The sequence below is a fragment of the Oryx dammah genome, unplaced genomic scaffold (genome assembly GCF_014754425.2).
Source record: "Oryx dammah isolate SB20612 unplaced genomic scaffold, SCBI_Odam_1.1 HiC_scaffold_27, whole genome shotgun sequence".
In the NCBI taxonomy this organism is placed as follows: domain Eukaryota; kingdom Metazoa; phylum Chordata; class Mammalia; order Artiodactyla; family Bovidae; genus Oryx; species Oryx dammah.
In genome coordinates this window covers 47,221,173-47,235,496 of record NW_024070211.1, presented here as the reverse complement: position 1 = coordinate 47,235,496, position 14,324 = coordinate 47,221,173, and the positions used below count along the sequence as shown (strand labels likewise).

At 39.3% G+C, this 14,324-nt stretch overlaps 1 non-coding gene across 1 annotated transcript; it reads left to right on the top strand.

Moving 5' to 3' along the window:
- The first annotated feature begins 13,753 nt into the window (after positions 1 to 13,753).
- On the top strand, positions 13,754 to 13,825 carry TRNAR-ACG. Its single transcript has one exon. It is a non-coding gene; the product is annotated as a tRNA-Arg (tRNA).
- Positions 13,826 to 14,324: the final 499 nt, after the last annotated feature.

Genomic DNA, 14,324 nt, shown 5'->3' with positions numbered 1-14,324 from the left:
CACTGGGTACGTGTCAGGGATTCTGTGCATTGTGCAATATACAAGACAGTCTTGCATAGTGAATAATGGATGCATGAGCTGCACAGTTTTTAAATGTCCCAGAAGACATCAATGTAGGAGAAAAATCTGTTTCTAATGATCCAAGCCTGAAGCCTAACTCTATTTTTATATAAACAGACTATTTTGGATACAGTTTAAATATATACTGAATTTTCCATGAGTACAACTACTATTCAAATGGGGGGAAAATGACACTTTACTTTCTTGGGAACGAAACAAAATTTGTTGGCCACTTCAGAAAACTGGTACACTTGAGTTGCCAGTGTGGCACCTGTATCAGCTGGCAGTTGGCATTTTTAGCTGTGGAAACCATAATATTTCTACATGCAGGTGCAAACATCTGGCTTTTTCATTCCATCTTCTAATACAGTCATTTCTGAACTTTTTTTACATATTGAAATATGTGTTATCCTATGAAAAATTACTTTCCTTTTATTTCTTCTTAAAATTACATCTATGACTTTATATAGTTTTTTTTTTAAATTATGTGTGAAGGTAAGATATATTATCTGTGATTATAATCTCAAGATAGGAAATAAGATGCTATAAAATATTTTCTCTAAAAGGAGACATGCTGGATCTGATAGGGTTTAGAAACACTACCCCAATAAAAACTTATTAGGATAGAATATCTCTCAGAGGGCTCAATGGCACCGTTTAAATATGAGAAAGGCCAATCATTCTATGAAATCATACCCAGGGTCATGGGTAAACAGAAAAATAAATTTCACACTGGAAATACTTAGAAACTAGATGAGACTCTGCCAGGTTTCCTTAGCACACTAGTAAAGAATTTGATTTTCTTTTTTATAGGTTTAGAAAGATATTTTCTTATTAATTTTTCTTTCTGTATGTTCCAGAATTTAGTCATATGCTTGTGACCTTCTCAGAGTTTTTTCAATTGATGGCCTTGGTTCAGCACGTATGGAAGCATCTGTCCTGCACTCAGGTCCTTGTCTTCCTCCTTCTGACCCAGACTTGGTTGTAAGTGTTGATGTAGCTCTTGCCCCAGGCCAGGAGGACCTCCAGTTCCTAGCCAAACACTTGCTTCTCACGTTGTTCAGAGAGAGGATGAATCAATCTGATGCTTGGACAAGGCATCTCTAATTCTGAAATGGGCTTGCCTCCAATGCTGGCCAACATTTTATTTTCTGGGTTTGACCCATAGTTTGGCCCTACCAGCTCTATTGATGCCAACCTTCACCAAATTTCAGCTTCTTTCTGGACCTTTTGGTATCTCCTACTCCTGAAAGGTCCATACAGTCAAAACTATGGTTTTTCTAGTAGTTATGTACAGATGTGAGAGTTGGACCATAAAGAAGTCTGAGCACCAAAGAATTGATGCTTTCGAACTTTGGTGCTGGAGAAGACTCTAGAGAGTCCATTGGATAGAAAGGAGATCAAACAAGTCAATCCTAAAGAAAATCAAACCTGAATATTCATTGAAAGGACTGATGTTGAAGCTGAAGCTCCAATACTTTGGACACTTGGTGGGAAGAGCTGACTCACTGGAACAGACCCTGATGCTGGGAAAGATTGAGGGCAAGAGGAGAAGGAAGTGACAGAGGATGAGATGGGTTGGATAGCATCACCAACTCAATGGACATGAGATTGAGCAAACTCCAGGAGATGGTGAAGGTCAGGGAAGCCTGGCATGCTGCAGTCCATGGGGTCACAGAGTCAGACACAACTGAGTGAATGAACAATAGCAACTCCCAAGAGGGAGACCTGAGTAAATTTTCAGAGGAGACTGATGGCCTGTGATAGTCTTCATTTAGATAAGAACTACAAATGTGGTTATTCTTTTAGTTGCAGAATCCTTTGTTTGTCTCAATTTGTGAAAATAAATATTAATTCATCTGGATTCCCAAACACCTTCCTAAATTGACCAGACAGGATCCTCATGGATGGCAGTTTCTCCCCACAGTGGAGAGAAGTTGGTCGATCAGCTCACCTAACCCCTTTTCATCAGTGTGAACTTCTAGGCTTGCCATGGCCTGGCAAAGCTGTTAATCTTTTATAGACAGTAAATCAGCTTTTTTTTTTTTTTTTTTTACACCTTCCTTTTCCATCTCTGCAGCACTGATAGAGGCCGTAAACTAACTGGCTGGCATTTTAAAAGAGCCCTCTTCTATCCTAAATTATGCCTTTGGGGAGGTAGATGTATCTTATTTGGCTATAGAAGTTTTCTTTTTTAAAATTTGGTCTGGTCGCACTCAGTAGGTACAGTATTATTGGCTGCTAGTTTTGCACTCTCCACACCACACCAGAGTGAGCCAAATGACGTTCTCCAAGCCTTGGAAACATACGAAGGTAAGAATGGGTCATTCTTTGGGGAGGAAGAGACAATACTTGGATCCAATGTTGGTAGTGTCAAGCAAAGTACTGAAGAAATGCTTGGGTCTATTCAAAGCAATAAACAAAGGCTTCCTGCCTTCAGTGCCTCTGGGTATCACCTCTCAGTTCACTACCTTATTCCCTTACCTGGAGGGAAACTGTTCTGGATAGACATGTTGTATCAAGTAGCCTTCTCCTCTGGCTAGAACTGATGGATACAGCAATGGACAATCAACCTAAACTAAGCAAATCAGATTCTCTCTGAAATCTCCAGAGTTGCATGACAACACGCAGGGATGGATCACTAGAAACTGATGCCCGTCGGTGGCAGCACTCTGGGGGAAAGGTTCTCTGCTGCCGAGGTTTCCATCCGCCTTGGCTGTTTTCGTCATCCTCGATTTGGAGAGCTGCCTCTGCATCCTTTCAATACATTGCATCTTTTTACTTAACTTAGCCAGAAACTGTTTTTCTCACTGGCAATCAAAGGAATGTTACCTAACATACAGACTATGGCAGAGAATACCAATACAGTAAAATGTCTGCCCCACTTAATGACAAGGAATGAAGACAAACAGTGAGCATGATGTGGGGCAATGTTTCATCCTGGGCATACTGGTGACCTTGGTTTCCAAACTAAAAAGTAGGAAGCATGATCTGACTGGTACGAGTGTGCACTGGGGAAAAGAACATAATCTATTTGAAAGCTGAATTATCCAGAAATATGTAAGACATTTGATTCCTTGATGTCTAAATATACATATAAGACAAAGGAAAACAATGGACCATAGAGAGGAAGAGAATAATTTAGGATTTGGCAAGTCAATCTGAAATTTAAAAAAACCCTCTTTGCTTCAGCCTGGGATGGCCCAGCTTTCTCGTGGTAAACCCAAATTCAACTTTCTCTCAGGAGGAAAGCAGGACCAGCATGTTAATGAGAGTTCAACTCTACACTTCTATGATCAGTGAGAACAGCCTAATAGTCTCTTAATCACCTTGGGTCACCTTCCTGTGCTGTTTGTTTTAAATGCAAAAGAAAAGCTGCTTTGTCTACAGCTTTGGAGGTCACCGACTCCAGCAGAGAAAAGAAGGGGACTCTGAAGGAGACTCTTTGTCATATATTTCTTTGAAGGGTGTCTTTTCAGATGTGAAGGGCAGTTTGATTTCCTCAGCCTGATTCTATGGGGTTATCTCTAGGAGAGCCCAGCTGCCCTACTCCTGGTCCCCTGAAAGAGTTAACATTTCTCCCAAGTCCTGACTCAAGCCAGCAGAGTTCCGATATGGAGATGACATGGCTGTATTTATGATTTGCCAGAGGCTCCATTTGGCTTTGTAAGTTTAATGTGTTCAGTTCAATAGGTGATAACTCTGATTGGACTTATGCATCCAATAATCAACTGGGAAATATTTCTGATTCAATAAGATACATTATATGGCTGTATCCATTTCAGTAAGTAATGTCTCTGGATTCCTGTACCAACTAGGGGATTTTTTTTTTTCAAGAGAGCTATATCAGATTGTTCAGTTCAGTCGCTCAGTTGCGTCCGACTCTTTGTGACCCCATGAATCGCAGCACGCCAGGCCTCCCTGTCCATCACCAACTCCCGGAGTTCACTCAGACTCACGTCCATCGAGTCAGTGATGCCATCCAGCCATCTCATCCTCTGTCGTCCCCTTCTCCTCCTGCCCACAATCCCTCCCAGCATCAGAGTCTTGTTCAATGAGTCAACTCTTCGCATGAGGTGGCCAAAGTACTGGAGTTTCAGCTTTAGCATCATTCCTTCCAAAGAAATCCCAGGGCTAATCTCCTTCAGAATGGACTTGTTGGATCTCCTTGCAGTCCAAGGGACTCTTAACAGTCTTCTCCAACATCACAGTTCAAACACATGAATTCTTTGGCGCTCAGCCTTCTTCACAGTCCAACTCTCACATCCATACAGGACCACAGGAAAAACCATAGCCTTGACTAGACGGACCTTAGTCTGCAAAGTAATGTCTCTGCTTTTGAATATGCTATCTAGGTTGGTGATTAGGACTGTGTATTTATCTCAGAATAAGACAAACTATTGCTGGTAATATAAGTTGGCTAAGTTAATCTAGTTTATAATAACATAGTCATTTTGAGGTCAAATTCATGCATACCATAGGTAAAATCTGAAGTGAAATGAATATGTTTGTAGCTTTTGATCAAATGAAAGGAGACCCAGTAAGAGGGGATGTACTATTCAACATTCCACTATATCCTGACTAGTTACAGTTTATGTAATTTGGAGTAAACAGGCAGACGTAGCTACAGCCTCAGTTAGTAGGATGTTGACTTTTGATAATGTAACAGTCTTTGATGTGGGGAAAAATGTTTTTAATCCCCAAAGCTCCTTTACCACAGACTTTGGTAGGCAACATGGTGAAATCTTGACTAGAATCCATAGCCTCTCTATTCCCTGCAAACAGCTGTATCAAGTTCAGAACTGCCTCTTCTCTGAACGGAAACCTTCACTGCTGGATGCCCACAAAAGTGCCAATGACATTTTCAGAGACATACACAGGCAGATAAAAGTTTTCAAAGGCCTTTTTATCTTTTTCTACTTAGATATGTTAAAACTTGCCCAGTAGTCAGTCCATGCCTGAGAATCTACTTTAGAGTTCTTTCTTGCTTTCCTAAGAAAGATACGTAAGAGTCTAACATTTATCAAGCACTTCTTATCTGCCAGACCCTTTTGAAGAGCTTCGCATGTGTGAGTCATCGAGTCCTTAGAGTGGTCCCACCGAATGGCTGCTATTGCCACCGTCGTTTTACAGCTGAGAGGTTAACTTGTCTAGGGTTGTATAAATAGTAACAGAGCTGAGGACTGAACCCTGCATTTGGGAGCTGGGCACTGTACTCCTTGCTGCATGTTATGCCCTCAAAACTATTACTGCAGATACACATGAAAATTTTCTGACTTTTCATACATGCTTGAATTTCATGGTATCTGTTACCAAGGCCTCCGGGGGAAGCAGACACGCCAGGAACTTGAAGCTCAGCAATAAACCAGAGCCTGTTTCCTTGGAAGGTGTTCCCATCTGTGCTCTCTGCTTTACTTACTCTTAACAACAGCTTTTTGTCCTCTTATATTTCTTTTGGTCTGGGGCTTCCCTGATAGCTCAGTTGGTAAAGAGTCTGCCTGCATTGCAGGAAACCCCAGTTTGATTCCTAGGTCAGGAAGATCACTGAAGAAGGGATAGGCTACCCACTCCAGTATTCTTGGGCTTCCCTTGTGTCTCAGCTCATAAAGAATCCTCCTGCAATGTGGGACACCTGGGTTCGATCCCTGGGTAGGGAAGAGGAAGATCCCTGGAGAAGGGAAAGGCTACTCACTGCAATATAAATAACATCTTTACTTTCCCCTCACAGTAACACTCCCCTGGTGAATCAGCTGGTAAAGGACCAGCCTGCCAATACAGGAGACGCAAAAGATGCAGGTTTGATCCCTGGGTTGGGAAGATCCCCTATAGAAGGAAATGGCAACCTGTTCTAGTATTCTTGCCTGGAAAATTCCATGGACAGAGGAGCCTGGTGGACTACAATCCATGGTGTAGCATAGTGTCAGATATAAGTCAAGTATTTTCCCAAAGTGATTATATCATTAACTATTCCATCAGCCATGTATGAAAGATCCAATTGCTCCACATAATCCCTATACTTGGTATTATCACCACTTATAGGAAGATAATTTTTAAAAATTGGCCACTTCTTACAGTATCCCTAGTGTTATAATCATGCTTCTAAGTTGGGTAAGTTGACTATGGACCATATAAAAATAAAGTTCACCCACTGGTTCCCTAAACTGATATGAGATACAAACCAAGAGTAAAGCAATGGTATTTCTGATATCAGATTGCTTGTTTCTCTCTGAAATTCTGGCAGAACAATGTAAGCTATTGCCATCTTTAGAAGTCTTGAAAATCAACACAGTTTCTTATGCGTGGTTAGCAAGAAGAAATTCACTTAAGCTGGGCTATTTAAAGAAAGATTTATTGTAAGGATACAAACACATCTCAAGGTGCCCAATTTAGCAAGTCTATCGAATTTCACAGAACCAGAGAGAGATCAGTAAGATTCTCTCTTTTGTTCTCGCTTTCTTATGAATATCCCTAGAACAGTAGCTTCCATCTCTGATTACTAATGGCATTCTAACCTGCACTTCTACAACCAGTAGAGAGAACTGGACGGGCTCAGCTTTAGTGAGATTTCAACCTTAGTCCAATCAGCTCACATGGTCTGACAGGCAAGGACACATTGATTTAATGTCCCTTCCAGTCACAACCAGGCATCCTCTCTAAGAAAGAGAAGTGAAGAGCAAGAAAAGGAGAGGTAAATAGAATGACAGTTGTCTCCAACATAAGGTTTTACAAACAGGTATCTATCTAATTTCTCAGTTGCTGTCACCAAGTATCAATAGCCATCTTACTTTTAGCCTTAGAATTTGGGACAGATTCACCAGAGAATAAGCTTTCCTGGTGGCTCAGATGGTAAAAGAATCTACTTGCAATGCAGGAGACTTGTGTTCCGCCCCTGGGTCAGGAAGATGCCCTGGAGAAGGGAATAGCTACCCATTACAGGATTCTTGCCTGGGAAATCCCATGGACAGAGGAGACTGGCAGGCTAGAGTTCAAGGGGTCGCAACGAGTCAGACACAATTGAGTGACTAACACTTTCACTTTTTTTTCAGCTTCACCAAAGAATAGACTACCCACCTATTCCCACCTGCCAAGAAAATGTTATTGTGTATGCATTTTGATTATACTGATTCCTTCTAATTTACTATATTTATACATGCTATGGGAAAATATAGAAATAGCTTATATCCTTCAATAATAATTGCATGTGTCTTAATAAGTGTTCTTGGTAGCTCACAAAGGTACTTAGTGAAGCCAGAAAGATACTAAATTATGTTTATCTGTGTTGACAGTGCTAATGTGAGACTTTGATAAAAACCCCGAAAATGATCATTCTTGATAAAATCAGTTAAGAAAAGATGCCTCGTATTTAATAAATTTCTTCTCTTTTTGGCATGTGACATTACAATCATTTACTTAAAGATTACCATTGAATATCTTCCTTTAAAAATAAAACCCTCGCATTAATTTCAATTCCTAAAAGCAAGACCTCAGTAGTTGCCTTTTAGTGTTAAAGGATTACCATAACATTACCATAAACTCCTTCTTTTCTCTCACACACACAAACACACAGAATCACAGATGTCATAGAAATTTTACTGTTGGCACATAACAAATAGATATATTTAAGAATTCAAGGGAGTTCTCCAGAGGCCTAATGGTTGGCATTTCAGGTTTTCAGTACTGGTGTCTGAGTTCAATCCCTGTTCAGGGAACTGAGATCCATGAGCTGTGTGGTGTTTTCAAAAGGGAAAAAAAAGAGCTCTCAAATTGCTGGTTGTGAATTACTCATTTGTAATTATCTGTGCCTTCATGCTCAGTCGTGTCTGATTCTTTGTAGCTCCATGGACTGTAGCCTACCAGGCTCCTCTGTCCATGGGATTCTCCAGGCAAGAATAGAGTGGGTTGCCATTTCCTCAGATCTTCCAACCCAGGGATTGAACCCATGTCGCTTGTGTCTCCTGCATTGCAGGCGGATTCTTTTCTGCTGAGCCACTGGGGAAGCCCATAATTATCTGTGGCAACTGGCTAATCCTAGACTCATGTACCACTGCCAACCAGCATACCTTGGCCATTCTTCCCTTTATAAATTAGTGTGTGGTCAGGGATAGAAAATGACTTTGAACATTAACCTAGGGAATATGCAATTAGAAAGAGCTAGCTACAAAAAGAGAAAGCAATTGACTGTGCTCCTGAACTAAAGAGTAGCGCGTTTTGAACCGTCTGCTGTTGGGATTATCTCCATCTTGTCTTGTCTGCACTCATGCAGGTGACTGAAGGGATGAGCATCCATGACAACAGCTCCTAAAACCAGGCAAATCCATCTTCCATGGCCTGCTTCTCCACATACCCTAAGCACTATAGAATCAGGACTTACATTTCCTTAAAAATGTAGGTGTTAACATCTTCTTAAATTTATAAAACTGATTTACTACTCTAAAAAAGAAAATTTCTGTCACAGGAGAAAATGTCCTCATAGGTGGCAGTTCCCAGATCTCAACTCTTCCTGGGGTAGAGTGGGGTACCATGCAGAGAAAGAAGGGAGAGGAAACCAGATACTCCAGCAAAGGCTCTGCGATTGCACGGACTCTGGCTTTCCTTGGATTCTTGGTAAAAGAATTCACTTTGATCCAGTTCTTCAAAGCTTCCAATTACCTACGGGATAAGGATCGTGGAGACCAATTTACACTGATCATAATTTAGAGACTCTAAGTATTTAAACATAATACTATAGAATGAATGAGAATAATTAATATTAATATTACATATTTATAACACCTCAATATTCAGTATGCTTTCATATCCCTTCCTGAATTCAATTTCCAAGCATTTCTTTGTGATTGTCTAGGAACATAAAGATAACAGGAGAGTGTTGTACTGATTTACCAATAGTAAGCAGTCACTTGGACCTGCTTTGCAAACACTCCATTTCTTCTTCAGCCAGCCCTGCCCACTGTAGCCTGCCTCATTTCCTGAAAGATCACCATTCATCACTTCTGTCTTCTGCCCCTTTTTGCCTTTCCTGGAGGTTAAAACTAGATTTCTTTACCTGGCATTCAACCTGCTCTATCTATCTAGTCTGCCTTCTGCCTCCTCCAGTGACCCTTGGTTGTAGTGGAGGTGCTGTTGCTATTGCTTAGCTATAACTACCACTGGGTAATTCCTTTTAACCAAAATATCTCCCTCCCTTTTCATCCCCCTGAATCAATTCAAATCCTGGTATTCCTAATAGTTTTGGATTAATATGTTTTGATATTATTCTGAGGCTCATAAGTGGGTATTTCCAAGGCCTTTAATAGTTGATAGCTATTACCATCTTAAGATAATTCTTTTTCTTTTATTACTTTTCAAGTTGAATTTTAGTTTGTTTAATAATAATATTGCCATTTCCACTTTGTTTGTTTGTCTTGTTTTGCTAGAATTTTCCTAGATTCTCATCTCCAAAACTTTAAGTAATTTTGTTTAAGGTATTGTTTCTTCTCTTGCTTTCCTCTTCTCCATGCTCCCTTCCTTGCCTTAACACAACTTAAGGCACAAGAATCTCTTTTAATTAAGGAATTTAATCCATTCACATTTATGGAGATAACTGAATGCTTGATTGTTTGAGTATCAATTAATACTTGTAAACAACTTAGAGCAGACTCTAGGATAAAGCAAGTGCTTCTTGTGCATGTTCAGGCAATCAATCCATCCTATTCTCGCCTTCTTGGGTTGTATTTTCTATTTGAAAGGCTTTGTTGTCTTTGGTTTTGCTTGTTTTATGTTTTTGTTTTGTTTTTGCCTGTGTTGTTTTGGGTCCTTGTTTTTCACTTTTACTAATAAGGTTTTCTTTTTTTCCTGCTATGGTATTTGAAAGTTCTAAGTCAGCCATGAAATTAAAAGACGCTTACCCCTTGGAAGGAAAGTTATGACCAACCTAGACAGCATATTAAAAAGCAGAGACTTTACTTTGCCAACAGAAGTCCTTCTAGTCAAGGCTATGGTTTTTCCAGTGGTCATGTATGGATGTGAGAGTTGGACTGTGAAGAAAGCTGCTGCTGCTGCTGCTGCTGCTAAATCGCTTCAGTCGTGTCCAAATCTGCGACCCCATAGGCGGCAGCCCACCAGGCTCCTCCGTCCCTGGGATTCTCCAGGCAAGAACACTGGAGTGGGTTACCATTTCCTTCTCCAATGCATGGAAGTGAAAAGTGAAAGTGAAGTCGCTCAGTTGTGTCTGACCTTGACTTCCAGGCAAACACAGGGTTAGATTACCGCAAGCCTCTGGTCACAACATTTTCATCAACACATCAACATAGAACCTTGTTTTACATGAGCTTCTGCTGAAAGGCACCTAGTTTAATATATGCTATTGATTCATTAATACTGAGCACCGAAGAATTGATGCTTTTGAACTGTGGTGTTGGAGACGACTCTTGAGAGTTCCTCGGACTGCAAGGAGATCCAACCAGTCCATTCTAAAGGATATCAGCCCTGGGTGTTCTTTGGAAGGACTGATGCTAAAGCTGAAACTCCAATACTTTGGCCACCTCATGTGAAGAGTTGACTCACTGGACAAGACTCTGATGCTGGGAGGAATTGGGGGCAGGAGGAGAAGGGGATGACAGAGGATGAGATGGCTGGATGGCATCACCGACTCGATGGACATGAGTTTGGGTGAATTCCGGGAGTTGGTGATGGACAGGGAGGCCTGGCGTGCTGCGATTCATAGAGTCGCAAAGAGTCGGACATGACTGAGTGACTGAACTGAACTGAAGTCTTATTTTTATTGTCTCAGTATTCTTAGATTTTTAATAACTATGTTTAAACTTACATTCTCTCTTGAAAATGATATTTAATCTATATCTAAACTCTCACTTTCCTCAAAACAAGGCAAATCTTTTCACTTAATTTCTGTATCTCTTTCTCTTGCCTAGGTTTTATTCAAATTATTCTGAATTTTAAATTCTAATTATTACGAATCATTTTACATTATGCTTATCTTTTCTTAAAAATTATAGTGTGTATTTTTTGTAGTGTGTTTTAGAGCCATATATCAACTATTTAGTTTTTAATTAAAACTCTTATGAGCATGTCTCTTTTCCTTGAACTGTACTTCTTTTTTAAAATCAGTTTTTTCATTTGCCTTATCTTCCAATAATTGTTCTAGAAAGTATTCTTAAGTTGTAAACTAAGGCCTTAAATATCTAAACTTACCCTCCCTTTGTGGATATGTGAATGATAGTTCTGATGAAGAAAGAATTCTAGGCTCAAAATAATTTCTTTTAAAACTTTGAAGGCATCACTCCATTGTTTTCTATTAATAGCACCTTGTACTTTAGAGAATATGCAAATATGATTCCTGATCTTTTTTAGGTAATTTGGTTTTTCTTTCTTGTGGTTTTTCACAATTGTCTTTTAATCTTAGAGTTCAGAAAATTGATCGTTGTGTGTCTAGGTCTGTTTCTTTTAAAATTATTTCTGCTCAGCACTCAAAAATTATTTAAGAAATTTTGCATAATTTTTTTCTTTTTAAAATGTCTAAATTACTTATTTAAATGCAAACACAATATGTAATATATTTGTTTTCCTTTCTTTTTTATTGTGTTAAAATGTACATAACATAAAATATACCTTTTAAACTATTTTTAAAGTGCACAATCCAGAGGTCTTAAGTACCTTCCCATTATGGTGTAACCATCACTACTATCTTTCTGCAGACCTTTCTCATCATCCCAAAATGAAACTCTAGAACCATTCAACAATATCTTTTTATTCCCTGCTTCCTCTAGCCCCTGGTAACTACCATTTTACTTTCTGGCTCTATAAATTTGATACTATAATACCTCATATAAGTGGAATCATACCATATTTGTCCTTTTGTTTCTGGCTTGTTTATTTAAGCATGTTTACAAGGTTTTTCCATGTTGTATATGTATCAGGATTTTATTCCTTTGTAAGGCTAAGTAATATTATATTATGTGAATATTCCACATTTAGTTTATCCATTCATCCACTGATGGATGTTTGGATTGTTTCCACCTTTTAGGCTATTGTAATGCTGCTATGAATATTGGTTATATCTGTTAGAGTTCTTGCCTTCAATTCTTTTGGATACATATCTAAAAGAGGAATTTCTTGATCATATAATTCTATGTTTAAATTTTTTGAGGCGCCACCATACTGTTTTCCATAGCAGCTGTGTCATTTACATATCTACTAGCTGTGCAAAGCGTTCCAGTTTCTCCACATCCTCGCCAGCATTTGTTGTTTCTGTTTTGTTTTGTGCTTTTAGTAATAGCCATCCTAATTGATGTGAAGTGGTGTCTCACTGTGGTCTTGATTTGCATTTCTCTAATGGTTAGTGACATCGAGCATTTTTTCATGTGCTTCCATAATTGCTTATTTGGTTATTCTTTCTTGGTCTTTCTTCCCTTTTAGAACTCCAATTAGAGGAATGTTGCATCTCCTGTAACTCTCGTTCCTGTCTTAGTTTTGTACCTATTTTCATCTTATTTTTTACTGCACATTCAGAGATTTCATTGGCCAGATATTTTCATTTACTAACTCTGTCTTTGGCTATGTAAATTCCGTTATTTGGGCCATCTGTTGTTTATTATGGTGATCATATTTTTAATTTCCAAGGATTCTGATAGATTCTTTTTCACAGCCATCTGTTCTTCTTATGGTTATGACATGCCCTTAACTCTCTTTTGTTTCTTCTATTAACTCTGCTTCTTTAGGAATTAGTTCTTCCACTCTCTGAGCTTACTCTCTCTCTTTCATGTTACTCATTTCCTTCAAATGATTGGTGGTTGTTGGCTGTATATTCATATTTATGAATGACCTGGATTGGTAGCCGGAGTGCACTTCCCCAGCCTGAATGAAAATCCCTGTTTCTCTAGCAGTGATAGGTTCTAAATAGGACCCACTTTCCTTTGATAACTCATAAAGGAAGCAGAGGGAAAGATGTGCAAGTTGTTACTTTTCCCAAGGGAATTGCATAGTGATCGTATATTACCTAGAAGCCTTCCTGCTTTTCTGGTCCCAACAACCACCTTGAAAAAGCTCTGTTTCAGATTTTTCATTTATTTGGCCAGTGGAAAACTATATCCCAGTTCAAACAACAGAGCCTGCAACTCTGAGAGTAGGAGGCTGGGGCAGCTGTTCTGTAAGTCTTTAATTATTCACCTAGCCTACCACCCCATTGCCAATTTCTTCCTGTACTTCTTACTGTCTTTGATCTTAGAATTTCAAGATTCTTCTGGAAAATCTACTTTTTCTTCTTCTCTTCCTCTTAAAAAAATTTTTTTTTCTCCTTTTTTTCTCATGAGGGCATTCCTATCTTTCAAATACTTGGGATTGCAGGTTCTTCCCCTTTGGGGGCATTTTCTGTTTACTTGTTTTAAAATTTCATTTAATTTTTTTTTTAAGTTGACATTTTATTCAGTTTAAGAAATTTTCTTTTTCTTTTTTTTTTTTTGGCCATGTGGCATGTGGGATCTTAGATCCCCAACCAGGAATCAAAACCTTACCTCCTGCAATGAAAGCACAGTCTTAACCACTGCACTGTCAGGGAAGTCCATTCACTTTATGTCTCCTAGAAGTTCTTTACTTACCTGAAGGTACCACTCCTGGTTTTTCCTCACTGCAGGAGGTTTGTTCTTCTTTTGGTATTACTTATGACTTGTTGATGGGACTTGGAAAGAGATAATATATGACTTCCCTGGTGGCTCAGATGGTAAAGCGTCTGCCTACGATGCAGGAGACCCGGGTTCAATCCCTGGGTTGGGAAGATCTCCTGGAGAAGGAAATGGCAACCCTCTCCAGTATTCTTCCCTGGAAAATCCCATGGACGGAGGAACCTGGTAGGCTACAGTCCATGGGGTTGCAAAGAGTCGGACACAGCTAAGTAACTTCACTTTAAGAAAAATTTAATATGAAGTTTTCAGTTGAAACTTCATTGCTCCATTTTTAACTCATAGTCATAAGTTCAATTCTTAGTCTTTCCCTCAAAACCCTTCCTTAGCAACTGGGCTCTCAAATGTCTCTCATTTGTGGGCCTTCATAGAGCAATTGTAACAGAAAGAAAAATGTTATTTAAAGTCCAAATTAATTATAACCATTTCTGCTCCCACTCCCAACTCTCAAGGATGGGTGGCAAGATTAATATCCCTGGAGAAAAAATATTTCTTCTGGTCTATTTCTTTTGTATATTCCAATGAAGAAGTAGATGAGCCATTGTCTAACAGCTTGGGATGTGTCAACTGAGGACTGGGGCTGAATTAAGGGAA